This window comes from Diabrotica undecimpunctata, chromosome 6, assembly GCF_040954645.1.
Source record: "Diabrotica undecimpunctata isolate CICGRU chromosome 6, icDiaUnde3, whole genome shotgun sequence".
Classification (NCBI taxonomy): Eukaryota; Metazoa; Arthropoda; class Insecta; order Coleoptera; family Chrysomelidae; genus Diabrotica; species Diabrotica undecimpunctata.
Window position 1 is genome coordinate 153,908,674 of NC_092808.1, and position 19,964 is coordinate 153,928,637.

Below are 19,964 nucleotides of genomic sequence, written 5' to 3' on the forward strand. Positions count from 1 at the left end.
TATCAATGCGATGTCATCAGCGTACCTTAGATAGTTCAAGCGTTGCCCACAAATTTTTATACCTTTTTCTTCCCATTCTAATCTTTTAAAAATATCAAGCAGAGCCTGATTGAAAATTGTTTTGGCTTCCTTATATATATATATACATATATATATATATATATATATATATATATATATATATATATATATATATATATATATATATATATATAAGGAAGCCAAAACAATTTTCAATCAGGCTCTGCTTGATATTTTTAAAAGATTAGAATGGGAAGAAAAAGGTATAAAAATTTGTGGGCAACGCTTGAACTATCTAAGGTACGCTGATGACATCGCATATATCATATATATATATATATATATATATATATATATATATATATATATATATATATATATATATATATATATATATCTGTGGTCAATTCTGCTGTTAAGAACTTTTCACTGCCCAATGTTCGACACTGTCGAAAGTCTTCGTTTTCCGAATACTTGGATTATTTTCAGTGATCTGTATTGAGTGCCGTTTCTCATTATGTGCCGAGATATTCTAACTTTCTCCTTTTAATTGTATACATCACTTCTCTTTTTTTTCCCATTCTTCGTAGTACAGTCTCGTTGGTTATATTTTCCGTCCGTGATATCCTTAGGATTCTTCTGTATAGCCACATCTCGAAGGCTTCAAGTTTTTTCTACATCGCTTCAGTAAGTGTCCAGGGTATAATATGTTATATATGATATCGTCATATATAAAATATATGATAACAACAAAGAAAATAAACATGAAAATAAACATAAATTTGGCAGATGATGGAAAGGGTTGAAAAATTCAAATACCTGGGAACCTGAATTTCAGTAAATAATGATCAAACAACAGAAATAAGGACCAGACAAAATATCACGAAATAAACATAGGTTCTTTATCCAAAACAACGATACCAAAAGTGCCTGTCATTCCCTTAGAAAATTACAAGCTCTCCTAAGAAATTACCAGTGACCTACAATCAAATTTTTTCTTCCTTTCGAAATCTAATAATTTGGAAAAGGGTACTGAATATTTTTAAAGAGAAAGTAAGGTGTGTCTAATTGTAGACACTTTCGAGTCTAACCTTCGCAGAGTATAAGACTAGCAAGTTCTATACATTTTCAATTCTTTAAGATACGAGAGAAATATTGTTACGATTTCATAAGTTAGAAAACGCACTAAAAAAGGGATTTCAAAGTGCATGAACACAGCAGCGTATCCGTAGTATGTTAAAGGAATTACACTTATATAAAAACAATTAAGAGAATAATTTAAAATTCAAAAAAGGTTACATTTAATAATAAGAAAACCTTCAACATTTAAATACTCGTATATTGCACTTACACGGGAGGACCATCTTTGCTAGTTTCGGTAATTGAAATATCCTACCCGAAAAGGGGTTAATATGGCATGTCAAAAATGCTCAAAAGCTCGTTTTGGTAAAGTATACAGTGTATTTGCTCTAATAGGGCCTAATTATTTCTTGTGAAAAGACCTTTTTTATTTTCACCGGCATCGTCGCCTCTCGGACCATAACCGATGACCGCCCCACTCCAAAATTTCCCTTCTAACCCGTTGATTCCATGTTATTAAAATATATTTGTTCCCGTGCATATTTTATTCTGAAGAAGTCGATAAATTTATCAGAATGTCGCATTAAATTAAAATCTCCGGTATTTGTTCAGTTCCTTAGTGTCTGTTTTACATTTAAATAGAAAGGGGAGTACCGTCTTAGGATGTTTAAAATATTCCGCTCTCTTGATTATGATTACTTGCAATTAGACCAGGAAAACGGTGTTTTAAAAGAAGACTAATTTCGAAATTATTACAATATGCTAATTTGCACGCCTTTGATGAAATTTGAATAATTTTAAATACGCCTTTGATCATTACCTTTATGAAAAATTTATTAATTGAATAAGCTCGAAAAAGGATTTCAATTATTTTTTGTTTGTGTTAGTTTGTTATATGGATTAAATTTCTGCCCTAAAAAATATGAACACTGGCTATAAGTACTGTATATTGTAATTTAAACTGTTAATGGGGTAATCCCGTGTGTTACATAAATAAATGAAAATGAATAAACAAACTAAATCCATTTTAATGAAATTTGGTGGAATGTTTATTATATTATAAAAATTTTCTAGGCGAATTATAAAGATCTTAAGTGCAGTGTAAGTGGTTGAAATACATTGAATAATAAAAGGCTTGTCAAACCCTTTTTTTTGTATTTATTGCTATTTTGCAGCAAGGGTAATAAATTAAAACATTTTTAACCAGCCGTATCTTATAGACTATTTTTAACTGATAAAACGTCATAGCAACGCCACGTTTCCTACTGACAAAACTCCTTCTTGCCCGTGATTTGAAAAATGGGTTTCGGAAAATGTCCCATTGAACACGCAGGGGTCCAGAAGCTCTATTTGGACTCAATTTTCGGAGATCCTACGGGTGAGAAATTTTAAGCTTGAAAAATGTACTACCATAATAGAACTAGCAAAAATTCTCGAGGATTATGACTTTAACATGAAAAAAGGCAATGGCGGAGACTATAAAGAGTCGTATGTAAAGTCAATTACAGCAAATATGGTACAAAATGGCATAAAAATCGACCCTTTCATAGATATATCTTTCAAATGTGCGGTATTGGCCAGAAATACCAAGCGGAGGCAGCTTCAAACTGTTCAGGAAAAATTAAAACTCAGTTCAAAAGCATTATCCACGAGATGAGACGAATGAAGTGGGACATAGTTGGTATGTGCGAGGTGAGATGGAAAGGAGAAGGATATGTGGATACAGTAAATGGCAACCCTTTCTATTATGCAGGCAAATATGATGATGCCCAGTCAGGTGTAGGAGTGTTGGTAACAGCATCCATGAGACAACAAACGAAAAGTTTCCTACCAGACATCAATATAATACAAATATACGCACCGACAGCAGACAGCCCAGACGAAGATCTTGAGATTTTCTATTCCGATATTAAAAAGATCAAAAAACACATAAAATCAGACGACATCAACATATTTATGGTAGATTGGAATGCCAAAGTAGGAGCAAAAAAAGTCGAATCGATCATTGGCCCATATGGTTTAGGAACCAGGAACGAACAAGGCACACGCTTTGTTGAATTTTGTCAAGAGAACAACCTGGTTGTTCTTAACACATGGTTTAAATTACTTAAAAGACGTCTATATACGTGGAGGTCCCTCAAGATTGCGAAGGAAATATTGTGAGGAAGCAAATCGACTATGTTACAATTAACAAAAGGTTCCGTAATGGTATTTAAAATGTAAAAAACGTACCCAAGCTGTGACATAAATTCAGACCACAATCCTGTAGTCACAACTATCCGATTAAAACTTAAAAGAGTAGACAAAGCTAAACCCAGTCAGAGAATAGCATGTGGTGTGGTGCTGACCAAGGACAGCAACAGAAGTATGAAGACATGGTAGACACGCAGTTAAAGTCTAAGACAATAGCTTCAACTAAGGCGAAGACAATAAAAGAAAACATTGAAGACATGTGGGGGAAAATTAAAAATACTGTCTTGGAGGCAGCAGACCAAAGTATACAGAAAGAAAATCGTAAACATAGAAAACCATGGATGACAAACGAAATATTACAAATTATGGAGAGGAGACGGATGGTAAAAAACAAAAACCTAACAAGATACAAAGAACTCAACAGGGAAATTGAAAAAAAAATGTAGCTAAGGAAGAGTGGATGAAAGAAAAATGTAAAGAGTTAGAAGATTTGCAAATGAAGCATAAAGATAGAGAAAGGTTAAAGAAGTAGCTGGAATATGGAAACCCAAACACTTATCGATTGCAACAAACAAGAAAAACCAAATGGAATTAGACCCTAAAAAATAGAAAGAAATATGGGAGCAATATCTTAAAGATTTGTGTGGTGATCAGAGAACAGAAGAGCCCCCACAAATAGATACAGATGAAAAATTAAACATTCTCACTGAAGAAGTTTTGCAGGCAATAAAAGTCGCAAAGAACAACAAGGCACCCGGCGAAGATCTAATAACAGCCGAACATTTTAAACACCTAAGTGATAATGCTGTTAGGAAATTAACATACCTCTACAACATTATATATGAACATGGTATAATACCGCATGACTGGCTAACATCCACATATATAGCTCTTCCTAAAAAATAAAAAGCAAGGAAATGTGAAGACCATCGAACTGTATCCCTAATGAGTCATGCCGCTAAGATTTTTATGCAAATAATTTATAACCGAATTCACAAGAAGTGTGAAGAATACCTGAGTCGTTCTCAATATGGTTTTAGAAAGGATACAGGCACTAGAGAAGCAATTATGGGATTGACACTGATAGCAAATAGGTGTCTTGAGGTTCAAAAACGGCTGTATGTGTGCTTTGTCGATTATAGAAAGGCCTTGGACCGCATCAAAGACGGAAAATTGATTGAGGTGCTAAAAGAAGTAGGATTGGACGGACACGACATAGCTATCATAAGTAATACATAGGTACTGGAACCACACAGAATGCGTTCGAACAGAGAACGGAAACACCAAGTACATCAACATGAAGTACATCAACGAGAAATGCGTTAAGGGTGCATTTTATCCCCCCTATTATTTAATGTATATGCCGAACATATAATTAGAGCTTCTCTTGAAGATCGCCCTAAAGGTGCCAGAGCCAATGGAATCATCATTAACAATATAAGATATGCCGATGACACTGTAGTATTGGCAGAAACACAGAACCAACTAAAAATATTGATGAACATATTATCAGAATAAAGGTATCACAGGCTGGGCTTGGACACTAACTTTTCCAAAACCAAAATTTTGGTATTCCACAAAAACCCCCATGAACAAGCTACACCTAACATACAAATAAATGGTATCACCCTTCAGAGTTCCCAAAACTTCATATACCTGGGCAGAGAACTAAATAGCCAAGTAGACCACTCAAAAGAAATTAGAAGACGCATTGAAATAGCAAGATCTGGTTTCATGAATATGCGTAAAATGCTATGTAATCCCAAGCTTATCAGTAAGATTGAGAACACTAAAGTGTTATGTGTGGTCTTATTACTATATGACTGTGAGACCTGGACATTAAAACAGTATGACGTCAACAAAGTAAATTCATTTGAAATGTGGATGTACCGCCGAATGCTAAGAATAAGCTGGACCAGCAGAACTACGAATGAAGACGTACTGAGAGCAATGAACACACGCCCTCATCTGGTCAAGAGACGTCATATCTAGGACACATAATGCGCCATAGGGAATTTGAGCAGCTCCAGGTAATATTAGAAGGCAAGATTGAAGGTAAAAGGGGCGTAGGACGAAAGAAAAAATCTTGGCTACGAAACATCAGAGATTGGACCCACACGAAAGGAAATGAATTAATTCATCAAGCCCAGAATAGAGAGAAATTTGTCATATTGATCACCAACCTCAACAGATAAGGCACTTAGGAGGACGAGGAGAGACAATGAGGTCGTAAACTGCAAGATTCACTTTCTCCAGAAGGAATTTGATGTTATGGAAGAATTTACGGTTTTAATAAATACAACAGCATTTTTTACAAAACAAATCAAGGCGGTACGAAAAGTTTGACAAGCAGCAAATGGCTGGTAAGAAATTCATCAAACGAAAATGTATGTCCAGTTAGATTATTTTTGAAATTAATGGAAAAGGATCTTGGTTCAAAAACTGCCCACAAGAATCTATTCTCTGTTCACAAATTGTTGAGAGCACGAAATATGCCTCAAACTCATAAAACGGTCGTAAATCATAGGCGTTCCTAAGGTGTTTATTCATTAAATAATAATATAATGTTTTAATACTGTTATATATAATATTGATAACATTTTAATACTAATACATTTAGCAAAAAAACAATTAAAACTTTCACGACTAATGTTGGTTATTATATTATATTAATAAAAATAAGAATTTAACCTTTAATAATTTTGTAAATAAGAATACCTTATCTCTTTGGATATTTCAATACTACTCTTCGCGTTTAATTACTTTACTAGAAAACCTGGAATTCATATCCGAAGGTACTATTCGTTGCAAGATAATTAAGATGGAATTCCCCAGATTTTTAATAATATAATTATATTCGAAACTTAACTTGAAAGGGTGAAGTTATTACGAACGAAAACAATTTTTTTGTTTAGTACGTTTGTGTTTCCGCGTCTACGGCAGTAATTAGCGTCTCGAATATTTCTTTTGCGAATTATATGCAGTGCGTGAGTGATTTTTTATTCCATATACCTACGAACATATACGTACCTTTCGCTCGTGCTCGTTTTGTTGGATTGTTTGTGATGGCTTCATCATCAAGTTTTACACCGGTACTGTTGCGTACAGTCAGTAAGTCTGTCTATTCATCAAGAGAGAAGACTATTGTCCTGAATGTTCACGATGCTCTGGTTTCTCAGAATCCCACAAACACTGTTCGCAACATAGTCGAAAGTTGTGCCAACATGACTGGCGTAGGAGAGTCAACTTTATATAGGTTCCTATCAGAAAGAAAAAAACACGGTATAGCTAACCCAAACACAAACGAAAACTTAAAGAGAGGGAAAAAGCCTATTGAAATTGATGAATTTGCCAAAAATGGTATTCGAAGGAAAATTCATGGATTTTTTTTTCAAAAAAGAAATACCAAACCTAAACAAAATTTTACAAAAACTTAGAGACGACCCGGATTTGCCTCATATCGGACGAACTAAATTGTGGCAAGGTTTAAAAGAATTAAATTTCCGGTGGGAGAAATCAGACTGAAAATCACTTTTGATTGACCGGGTGGACAAGATGATGTTGGAGAAGAAATTATCTAAGATTCATACGAAAATTCCGGGCTGAAGAAAGGCCCATCTTCTACCAAAATGAAACGTGGGTAAACTCAGGTCATACTCTAAAAAAAATTGGTCAGATAAAAATATATTAAGCTCCAGGCAAGCCTTTATGGAAGGTTGGTCTACTGGTATCTCCCCACCTTCTGGTAAAGGCAGTAGATTAATAATTTCTCACATTGGCAGTGAAAAAGGATTTGTTAAGCATGGAGTCTTTATAACATATTACAAAACAAAACTGGAAAGATGCAGTAAAACATGTAATAGAAGAAGAACAAAAAATGTGGGATCTTGATAACATAATTGATGCGACCGTAGAGATTATTAACCTAATTATTAACCCTCAAGACGACTCGGATTCTGAAGTTGATCCTATTTATTTTGAATTTGAATAGTTTTCTAATCGTAATTATATAAGGTAAGTAATAGTAGTTGTAATCGTAAGGTATTAAAGGGGAAAGGCGCAAAATGTCGCCTGTCAAAATCTTCAATGTGTTTTAAATGTATCCATTTTTTTTTTCAAATCCTGAGAAAATTAAAAAGCATTTTTGAAAAATTTAAAGGCAGAATGAAATATTTTTTAGAATAAATAAAAAGTTTCTATTACATGCAATATTTTCAATTAAAAATTATACTATATTTTCTCTTTTATTTTCACCCCTGTTACATAACATATTAAAATAAACATTGTAGAAGTTTTCAGGGACTTTCTGCCCTGAGTAATAATGTAATCTTTCATTCTGCGTTTAAATTTTTCAAAAATATTTATTAGTTTTCTCCGGATTCGAAAATAATCGATACATTTAAAACACATTGGAAATTTTGCCAGGTGACATTTGGCGCCTTTTTCCTTAATTAAATAAATGTATCTTTTACAAATGGCAAGAAACTTTTTATTTTTGAATAAAATAAATAAGTTTTATTAAAAAATATAATTTACATAAGTACAATTTAAAAAATATATTTATTTAGTTCAAATAAATGTTTCAATCATATACTCTACGACACTGGTCGTTCATATCTAACCATTCAAAATGCCCCCGTAATAGGATTATAAGGTATTGTATTCCTTCAGATATAAGGTGGGTTAGTCGAAAACGTCTTAAACCGTCAGTTTTAGGTTGGTTTTTACTATTATATCGTATTACCTATCCTCTCTGTATTTCAGTTTTCTAATTAGGGTTAAACTTGTAGTGAGCTATCAACAAATTGTGAACCGTGTATAAGTGGACAAAAATGTCAGCTGAAAAAATTGGAATAGACACAAAAAAACATAAAATAACAAACCATTTTCATCGATCTGGTAGCTGTGTCTACCTTGTTCAAGCAAGGTGTTTCTGAACAGGAATTAATTAAATTAACGGGTCACTCAAATGTAAGCTCTCTAAAACCATATCTGCAGCTGGATTCCAGTCACGACCAGAAGTTGATCAAAAATCTCAGAACAACAAATGAAGCTGGACCTTCGAGTTAGCGACCTGTAGCGCAAACGCTACAGGTCAATAATACACACAATCATGCTTTGGTAGTAAATAACGAGCTTATAATAATTGTATAAAACATTTAATATTGTTAATGTTTCGTTGATATGGTGCATTAATTGTCTCGTGAAATAGTCTTGTAGAGTATAATTCCAGAGAAAATTATTTACCGGCAAAATTTTCTTCTGGTTTTATTAAAGTTTGTTGCCTTTTGGCAATTTTCGCTTATGAAATTTTGAAAAAATTACTCGACTGACGTCTCGTGATTTAACTGTCAAAATTTAATTTGCGAAAATTGCAAGGCAACAAACTTTCATACCAGTTGAATATATTGCCGGAAACATTTTCTCTCTTATGATATTATATACGAAAATTCAATTATCGTTATTTTATTTCAGAACGACTTTGCTTCAAAATAAATCTGTTTAAAGTTATAAACAAGGAAAATAGAACATAACGATGTTTTTAGTAATTTTTCAATATTTTAATTTTTTATTAATATGCACGACCTATTTGAGAGGGAGATTATATCAGGTATTATAAGTTATGACACAACTTTTCTGTAAAAATCAGAATGCCACCTCTCACATTCACCTCTAAAACAGATCCGCCCGGATCTATAAATACATGGGGTATATACAATACAAAGTACATATTAGGATATTGTTTTAAATTGTTGTAAAGTTCAAATAAATTATAAGCTTTAAGAGTCAACAAGAGCCTTAACGCACAGCTTTTCACTACTTATTTAAACAGCAATATCACGTCTACCCTTCTATCATCTACAAATATTTAAATTTTCTCCCTTCGCGAATGCCTGGCATTCGAACAATATGCCCCACTGTAAATTTATGGGACCCTATGTAAAATATGTCTCTTACTACAGCCCTGGAAGAATTCGCATCCGAGGGATAAAACACAGACAGAATTTGAAGTATTTACACAAATTCTACAATTAAGAATCTTTTAGCGAACTTTTAAAACATAAGATATGTTTGCTTTGGCCGTAACTTCGGAAAATGTAGGGGAGTCGGTGCTATAGGATAATATTTGTTCTAGGGTGTCTGTAGTAATAAATGCATATTTTTCTCTCATAAGTTAATATTTACAATGTGTAATATAGAAGTTTTCTTTAGCAAAGCGTACGCTCAGGAGTCAGAATTATAAATTATCAGGAACGTCGACTCGAAATAGTTGATGTGCCAACCAAATGCATCCAAAACAGAAGTTAGTTGCTTTCACCTGAACAATAAACTTGCTGGAAAGGAACTCAACATGCGGTTTGAAAATACCACACTTACCCACAACAAAACACCGAACTACCTGGGCGTAACACAAGACAGAACGCTATCATTTAAAGAGCATTTAACAAAAACTGCCCAAAAGTTGAGTACAAGAAATAACATTATACAGAAGCTCTGCGGAACCACCTGGGGAGCATAGGCTTCCACTCTCCGCTCTACTGCCTTAGCCCTTGTTTTCTCGACCGCTGAGCACTATGAGGATGATAGCTGTGTGAGGTCGGATAGTATAATTCAGCCAAAGAAAACAGGATTCGTTCGTATAGGCATTTATTTCGAATTTACATATACAAATGAAAAAGTAATTATCGTTAAGTGTCTACTGAATACAATGTTTGAATACAAAGACGTACTGTTTATTTATTTCGATAGATGGGTGTGACGATATTCGATATGGTAAACTAAGATACGGCGATCGAGGAATTGAGGTCGTACTCGTACCTCAACGCAGAACGAGTACTTGGACAGGGATAAGGATGTCTATCTAGTTCAACGCACCAGATAGAAAGAATACGCCAATATCGTTCAACACACCAGATTGACGCAGCCAGAGCCAGAGGAAGGATTGTCAATCTCGCTCAACGCGCCAGATCGACTGGTTTCGGAAAGATTTGGGACACGTTCAACTCACCTGTCCCCAAGGTCAGATATTCTCAACTCAACGCGTCGAGAATGGTTAGCTGTCTTTCAGTTTCGACTTTTATACTATTCGAGACGGAACAAAAACATGTTTTGTTTAACACATAGGCGTACTCTAGACGATAAAATATATTATCGTCACAACTGGTACAATTAAATCAATTCCCACCCAATGGCTTCCAGTATTAAGTCACATTCCACCTCCACATTGACGACGAGTCGAGGTATTTACACGTGAATACAAAAAGATCATGAACAATATAAACCTGCCGATCCACCAAGATACCGAGGATGCACGAAATACCCGTCTCCGTTCTAGAAAACCACCAATGAAAACGGCAAGAATGATACATGAGGAGTTCAACATCACGAATGCATGGTCCCAAGAATGGAACGCATGGCAAAATAACATGCCCTGCATTACCCACAAGCCACCAGGTTTTGATCTTCCACGAAAAACATGGTCCACTTTAAATAGGATCCGAACCAGACATGGCAGATGTGCATACATGCTACATAAATGGGGAAAGAATCCGTCTCCTCAATGTGACTGTGGGGAGAACCAAACCATCGACCACATTATTGAAGAGTGTCCCTCAAGATCCTACAATGGTAGCCCTGAAGACTTCCTGTTTGCAACTTCAGAGTCAATTGATTATATAAATACACTTGATGTTTGTTTGTAACTATTTAAAGTTTGTCATATATCTATATTACTAGTATTTGTAATTTTGTTCTAAATGTGTTGTAATTGCCATACGATAAATAAATAAATAAATAAATAAATAAATAAATAGTTGATGTGCCCCTTCAAATGCATCATTATTTATCAGAACATATGCCCTGGGTGGGCTGGACATGTTGCTAGAATGGAAGACGGAAGATGGACGAAGAGATTATTGGAGTGGAGACCAAGAGCCGACAAGCGAAGTCGAGGCAGACCACCCACCCGATGGACCGACGACCTAAGGAGAATAGAAACAAACTGAATTGCAGCAGCTAGAGATAGAGAGAACTGGAGACGTTTGGAGGGGGCCTATATCCAACAATGGATGTGAAAATGGGGCTGGATGATGATGATGATGCCCTGAGTGGAAGTTAGTATGTACGAAATAAAAATGTTTATTATTTAAATTCACTGAACAACGAAATTTTGAGACCGGAATATCTTATGAACCAGTCCATGATTTCTATAGGTATTTTAGGTCGGAGCACACTAGTTCTTGGGATCTTGGGAATAAAATTTAGGTTCAATTTTTGACACTCCGTCTCTAAACAATTTAAGGCAGTCACATATGAATTTGAATTTGTCTAACTTATTTGAAAGCAAAAAAGAATGCCAACGGCACATATTGTGCATAAGAATCACTCAACTTTTGCGTGAAGTCTTCTTCTTCTTCTTTCTTCTTGTATATGACTTTAAAGCCTGTGTCTTCTTCAATATTAGCCTCCTAAATTGTTTAAATTATCGCACCACCTTTTTCTTCTAGCATTGCATTAAATTAGATTCATAAACAATTTGTTTTCTTGTGTTTTCGAGTACCATGTACACATTGTCAGCCACCTCTTGTAAAAGTGGTTCTTTTCTTTAACTAATTTTTTATTTTTTATTCTTTTAATACTCTGTTGCTAACTATGTATTTAACAAGTAATTAATCTTGCTTTCAGATTTGAGTAATTGGGCCCTTACATAGATTAGAACTTTGTAGACTTCAGTTTTATTAAATTGAACTGAATCGTCCCTGACTAATTTCATTTTAGTAGATGAATACACTTATTTCTTTTAACTACATGTATTGTTTTTGTGAAGATTATTTCTGACCCCAATTTATTCATGTTTGAAACTAAATTTCTGCACTACCGTTAACTGGTAATTTACATTTCACGATTTATCTTCATTACCATCTTATTACCCACCACGTATTTCAGTCTGTGAATACAATGAAAATGAGTCATCGGTAGAGACATAATGGAATCATTTTAGGTGGATATTAGTGCGCACTGTCCCGATAAGGCCCAGCCCTTGTTGTTCCAACGCTAACGTTAGGTTTTGTTTAAATGTGCGATGTTCATTATCGTAGGACGGCAAATACAGCGTTTTAAAAAAGATTACAACGACACTATGTTCATTTTTTATGGTTTGTGATTCCAAACAAATCGAATTATGTATGCTTTCTCTACAGCAGTTTATTTTTAACCATTCAGGAACATTTCAGATGTCTAAATTATAGCAACAATGGAAAATATTAAAATTACAAGAATTACAGCATTTATAATAATATATAGGCCAAACTAAAAGATGAATCTCCTTCAGAACATGGAGGCACAGAAGAAACTGAACACAGTAAGAGAAGGTGTGATGCCAAAAAGCACGTACAAAATAAAAGTAAATTTAGTAGAAAGGAACTGAAGAAAATAAACTGTCACTACAAACATTTATAACACTTTTCGTATTTCCCACTGTTTTTTATAAATGATACAAATTTTTGCCCAGGTTTCTAATTCCAGTGCTTAATGTTTCCAATCTGTTACTTTCAGTCTCTGTAAATCTTTCTTCTCAATTAACTAAAATGCAAAAAATCCCCAGGGTCGATAGCACACCAGTGAAGACTCTAAAAGCAATGGGCGAGATTGGTAATACTGGATATGTGCAACGTGATATGGATCAACGGTGAATGGCCTGATGAGTAGTGCAAATCAATCTTTACCCCTATCCATAAAAAAGGATCAGCCGTATCTAAACGTATACAGCAATTACAGAACTATTGTCCTTATTCCTCATGCAAGCAAAGTGCTGCTACATATATAAAAAAAGAAACATGGGAGCAGATACTGAACACCAGACAGATAATAGAAAAAGCGAGAGAATACAACATATCAATGCTGCTCTGTTTCGTAGATTACACAAAGGCTTTCGATTCAGTAAAATGGGATCCCCTCTGGAGTATAATGAAAACTATGGGAGTACCTAACCACCTTAACCTACTAAGAAATATTCAGATGCATTCAAAAGAAAGAAAGGAACTAGACAGGGCTGCATACTGTCACCGTTATTATTCAACATGTATTCTAAATATATACTGAGAAAAGTACTAGGCGAATGGGATGGAGGAATCACTATAGGAGGCAGAAAATCAGTCAGCTGCGATACGCAGATGACACACTTATACTAGCAGCGAATGAAATCGAAAAGATTTTAATCACTGTTCAAGCCGGATAAGCGAAAAATTCGGACTTCAACACCGGAAAACAAAAATAGTGATAGTAGACAGAGCAAATAATAATAATCTACCGCATCTACACCAAGTGGCGAATTTCAAAGTGGTAGACAGATTTGTATACTTGGGCTCTTTGAAAACCAACAATGGTGATTGTTTTCAGAAATTAAGCGTAGACTAGCAATGGACCGAACCGCAACAGCTAAACTGATTAAAATATGGAAAGATCGAAACAATAACAAGGAATGCTAAGCTCAGGTTGGTCAATGCCCTTTTTTCCCATTGCTACATACGCAACTAAAACATGGACTATCAAAAAAATCGATAGGAGTACGATCAAAGTCTATAGAAGAATTGTACGCGTAGCCTGGACAGATTATAGAACCAACCTGTCAGTTCTGGAAGAGCTTCGTATGAAAGACATGCTATTAAAAAAACCGAGCATAGCTAATTTACTTCGGCCACCTAACTAGAAAAACGGGAACCATGGAACTATTAACCGAAGACCAAAAGGAAGGTTTCAACACGATGGACAGACCAAATGAAGAGTCTGGTGGAAAAATCTACTAGACTAAGGAGAAAGAAATCTTTCTTCACAATTTCCATTCATCTTTTGCCTTTTTTCCGATAGGTTTTTTTTATATTACTTTTTTTACATGCATAAATGAGTAAGTGGGGTACGGGATCACTTTGGTAACCTGTCCATCAGGGTCTGTGATATTGATGGCCAACTGGGGCTACCAAAGCCTAGTTTGACCTTGGTGGTATACAAGAAGTGATCGACAATGACCAGAAGATTGCAAGAAGTAGTCGCTTATCGCTAGATCTCTTCAGCTACCCTCTGGTCATTATTGATCACTTCTTCGAGACAGGTAATTACATAGGTGAGACAGGTAAGAGACAGGTGCGTCAGGCACAGAATAATAAACAATCAGAATTACCACTCTGCTTATTAAGATAAGTAAGCGTGTCTGGTTTGCGCAGACGGAATCAGCTATGTTTTAAACAGAACCAGTGCTGTTCAGTGAAATTTTATCTTGTGTACATAGAAAATTTAACCCGGTTTAATTTATTTACGGCAACCGCAGCCATATTATGCACTATTTTATTCGTACTTTTAGTTGAAGAATAGATTAAATTATTTCAAATTTACTAAATTATTAATCTCTAAAAATTTAAATTACAGTTCTGTCGTAGCTTGTCACAAATTTCTCAATCCGAGTCTATGTTTCCGTTTAAAATATGGCTATCGCGTGCTGACACACTTCAAAGGCGGCATCTGAGAGTGGGCATTCTGATTATTATTTATTCTGTGCGGCAGGTAAGGTGACAATTCTTAGGCAGAGAGGAAGAGGTCTAGAAATCAGCGACCAGTTCTTACGACCCTCTAGTCAATGCCGATAGCTTCTGCGAAAAAGAAGAAGAGATCTAGCGATAAGCGACCACTTCTTACAACCCTCTGGTCATTTTCGGCCTCTGCTTGTACTTCTTGTACACCCGTAAGGTCAAACTAGGCTATTGTACCCCCCATTGACCATCAACATCACAGACCCTGACGGACAGGTTACCAAAGTGATCCAGTACCCTGCTTACTCATCTACTTACATGCATAATTTGTATCGTTTAGCTAGTTCTTTCGCCCTTTGTTCTGTCCACTTCGTTTTTTGAACGCAAGCATTTTGTTTTGTACTCCACTTCTTACCAACTCCATATCTGTAAGCCTTCCAGGACCCCAACTGATCTGATCCTAATTTGTTACGTTGGGGGTTCTTCATTATGTTCAAAACGGTTTTAGGAAATTATTTGATGTCTAAATATCTTTTCAGTATCATTTCAGCAGCAAAATACTACCAACATTTGATCAACATACTGCCAGTACAAGCAACTGACAGTATTTCCCGCATCTGCTTACATTTTTCTTTATAGTCCAGAATTCCTACTTTAGAAACTGCCTGTCAGCTAGTTTTTTTACCTCTATCCCACTAGTTGGAGGCATGTACTTATAGGATATTTCATGCCTGTATATGGGATATATATATAATGCTGACGTACATTTAGAAAATAAAATGTGACCCGCTCACGAAACACTTTTCCAGCTTCTCCCATAAAAGAGAGAAACCGACCTCTAAACTCTAAACGATCTGATGTGGAAAATATGCAAATAAATGAGGCGCGAACTGAAAGCTGAAAAATAAAAATTATAAGTAGCTTCTCAAGAACAGCGGCAGCAGAATGTGTTTTTACGTTTTATTGTCTTTTGGAGCTTATTTTTCTAGCGGAAAGTATAAAGTTAGTTCCAATTTTACGAGAGTATTTTCCAAACCTGAAGTTTTTAATGTTTAAATATACAATGCTTATACAGTTGGGTTAACTGGAATGAATTTTTTTTATTCCATAGTAGTTATTTAAAGAAAAAGTGCTAATGCAATTGTTAAATATCGTTTAAAAGAGGAGAATATGTGACGAATTACTGGATAGTGTCCAAATCGAACTGCATCTAATTTATTTCGATTTAATTTTGAACCATTTTCGATGTAAACTAAATCCCATTTTGAAAAAGTATGTTTCATTCTACTTTTATTTATTAGATTTTTGCTACTTTGAAAATTTTTATTGGGATTTAAAAAGGCTACCTTCCTATCTTCCTCAGGAGATGATTGACTTATTTACTTTAACAGGTGATATGCCGATGTTTACTTCCAAATGAATATTAATTGAATATTAATTACGCTGTTCCTTGTGCTACCCAATTATCCTTGGTCAATATATTCGAATCGTATGGTTTCACAATGCACGTTAATTCTTCTACAAGAATTACTAAAAACAACATTTACCATAATTGATTATATTGTCTCAGATTTCTCGCCCCTTGATGCACGCTCTACAATTATTAATGCAGGATTATCAGTATATACCAAGTTTAACACTATTAACAAATCATCCTCAAAAATCCAACGTTTAGGTTGGATTTTTCCACTCAGAACTTTCGTAAATTCCAAACTTTGTGCTTGACTTCTGAGTGGCACTTTCCCTTTGTGCACGTGGACTATAATTTCAGTGATTTTTTGTATGGGCTTGTCTGTATTTTCAATAAGGCATTTCCTTTAATTACAATTAAGTCAAAACATCACAAACCCTGAACTACTCAAGGTATTCGCATATCAGCCAAGAATATGCGTTCACTACTGTACATCAAGAAATTTACTACCAACGTCTTTGTCACTGAATATATCTCCAAGTATAGAGGAACCTATCTAAAACTTAAACCTACCTAAATTTTTTTTCGAATTTTTTGTGGCCTCAACAGGCCACAAAATAGATTTCGAAAAAGCAAAAACCATCGCCCCCATCCGCTCCTTAAAATCAAGAATCATCCGTGAAGCTATCGAAATTGAAAAACGGCCTAACAGCTTAAATACGCGCGATGACGCTAAACGACTACCGGCAACATGGCGACCCCTGCTTCAGCGACCTCCTGCTGGTACGATACTGGTCACGAGTGAGGTTAGTAGGCAGATTGAGACCCCGAACTCGAACAGAACCGTATCACTCTTGATAATGGCTCCAAAATGGGTGCCGAAACGTCGAGTTTTCAATTCGCAACGCGGTTCTTCCCGAGAACTTAGTAATTTTAATTCATCTGACCGCGAAAAATTATCCCAACACATATATATATATATATATATATATATATATATATATATATATATATATATATATATTGAGATGACTGGTGTTTAAAGAAAATAATTTATAAATTATATACTAGATAATATTAGATATTAAAAGTATTTGGTTATTTTAAGAAGTTATATACTAGAAAATTTTATAAAAATTATTTATGTGAGGGCATTTTTAAGAAATTAGCATGTAATAAGTGTAAAAAAAAGTTTTATTTTAGTAATTATAATGTTGTAGATATATTTAAGTGAGCCATGTGACTAGGCAACCAAAAATACACTTTAAAGTGACGGTTAAGTAATGATGACGAATATAAAGTGGGGTTATAATGATATGTTGTTTAAAATGTGTAGTTTATTAAATTAGAGTGTTAGTTACTGATTTAAGTGTATATTCTGATCTGAAAAGCCTAAATTTCAACAAAATTATCAATAGAAAATTAAAGAATTCTCCAGAATACAGAATTTGACCTTTGTTTACGGTGGAACATTCTCGAATAATGGTTATGTCTGTGGATCGAACATATACTTTTTCCAGAACATCCATATAGAAGAAATAGAACAAAATCGAATAGGATTTCTTACCAGATGGTTCTGGAAGATTGAAAAGGTATAAATACTCGGTGATTTGGATTCAAGATGGCCAGTTTAGTATGAAAGTTAGTTAAGTTAGCATGAAATAAGTCATTCAGTTAGTAAGAAGGAGTCAGATCAATTATAGTCAGTCAGAAGGTCAAATTGTTCAATATAGTGAGTTAAATGAAGATTAAGAAACAGTATAAAGAAAATATTATTGAAAATTAAAAATTATATTATGATTGAAGATTAGTATAAATCAACTTATGATAATTATATGGTGATTGGATATTGGTATATTGAAAAGAAGAATAAATATAAATATATAATATATTTGGTGATTGGATATTGGTATATTGAAAAGAAGAATAAATATAAATGCTGTTTGCTGGTTTGCTTGGTGGTTTATAAATGCTTAAGAAGAAATATATTTTAAATTGGTGGAAGCTGATAATTGGAAAAAGTTATTTCACAAAAACAAGGATAACCGAAGCACGAAGACATTGAGTGGTGATTAGAATCTATATAGTGGAAAACAGTTCATTTAGGCATTCAGTGACAGAAAGGTACAAAATTTTATTAATATAATTTAGTTAGTGTCATAACAATTTCAATTTTGAAGATAGTTTTTTTTTAATTTTACATTGTCTATAGAATTTAATTAGTTTTATAAGAATTTCAATTTGCGGGCCGCCCGCAATAAACTTCTTACAATTTATGATTCTTAGTCGGAAATGTAAAATTTATGATTCACAAGTGTCATTGTATTGGGTTGACCATTCACACCTAATAATATGGGTCCTAATAGACAAGATGTGGAAAGTGTTTTAAAGGTTGTCAGAAACTTTATCCAATGACAAAACGCAAATGAAGAAGCATAAAACTGTTTCACATCTTTAGAAAATATGATAGAATACTGGACAATTTAAAGCAGTCAAAAATGACAAAATAACTTTATACGCTTTATACATATTTACAGAATACAGATTTTTTGTTTTAACATATATTATTGACAGTAAAAGTAAACAACTCTTTTTTGTTTTAATGCATTTCATTGACAATAAAAGTAAACAACTTTGTTTTAAAAACGCCATTCAAACAATATTTATTAGCATCTTATATTGCTCCGAATGGCTTCACTATAGAAAGTTAATGTTTTAGAAAACTACATATTCATATGTATGCACAATATTATTGTTTTTGGATATAACGAGATCCGCTTATAACGAGGTAATTAGTCTGCCATTTCAGTTCTCGTTATAGAGGGAGTCTACTGTATATATATATTATAGTAGATTTAAATTAAAATTATATATTTTTTTCTATGGGTCTTACACCGACTTTATTGTTACGAAAAATTACTGAAAACGATTGTAACAAAAGAAAACTATCCGAAGCGTGTAGCTGTCTCGCTGCAAAATGTATAAAACGCTACCAATCATGTTGCTCTTTCGGATCGTTCGTATAGTTTCAAAGGTATTTCCAAAATAAGTGCTTGAAATAAAACTCAAGCGAACTATCAAACGAAGAGCAAAGCGGTCCATCACTGTCAAAGAAACTCGGAACTGCTTTCGAGAGCACACTATGCAACTTATAATGCAATTACTTTATCAAGTACCTTTCCAAAACGGAAACTTAGGAGTTTCAAGAAACCGAGAGCTTGTATTAATTCCATAGTTTCGTATATGTTTTATTCGAGTATATAAAGTTTCCGCAAATGAAGCATTTTATTGCTGAGGCTTCGGTTGTTAAAAGCTTGTTTTACTAGTCAGATTGAGTTATGAAAAGAGGTATTTCTGGGTTTATAGTTGTAGAAGACACGTGTTCGTTAAAATTTGCAATTTTGAATAAACGTCTAAATTTAGAATCTTATTTTATTCGCTTTGTAGAAAACCTGAGTCGTATTTTTACCATGCGAGTTCATTTAATTTAATATAAAAAACAAATATTCAAAATTCAAAGAAAATAAACAATTGAACAGCTTATTTCAGAAAGGGACTCGGGTCATCATAACTAACTTTCGAGAAACATGCAAAAAACTGTCTGGATATGAAAACTCTTAGTTTTGTGTCATGATAATTTTTTCTTAAGTCAATTACATCTGTACAAGTAGATTAGAATTAATAATTTCCAATTTAATAATATTGTTCATGTATGAAAAATTTATTTTCATGTTTCA

At 34.1% G+C, this 19,964-nt stretch overlaps 1 protein-coding gene across 4 annotated transcripts in view; it reads left to right on the forward strand.

Annotated features, from left to right (window-relative positions):
• Positions 1–19,964, forward strand: part of ASPP (Ankyrin-repeat, SH3-domain, and Proline-rich-region containing Protein) — a 594,470-nt gene that overhangs the window by 385,616 nt on the left and 188,890 nt on the right. The window lies entirely within an intron of this gene.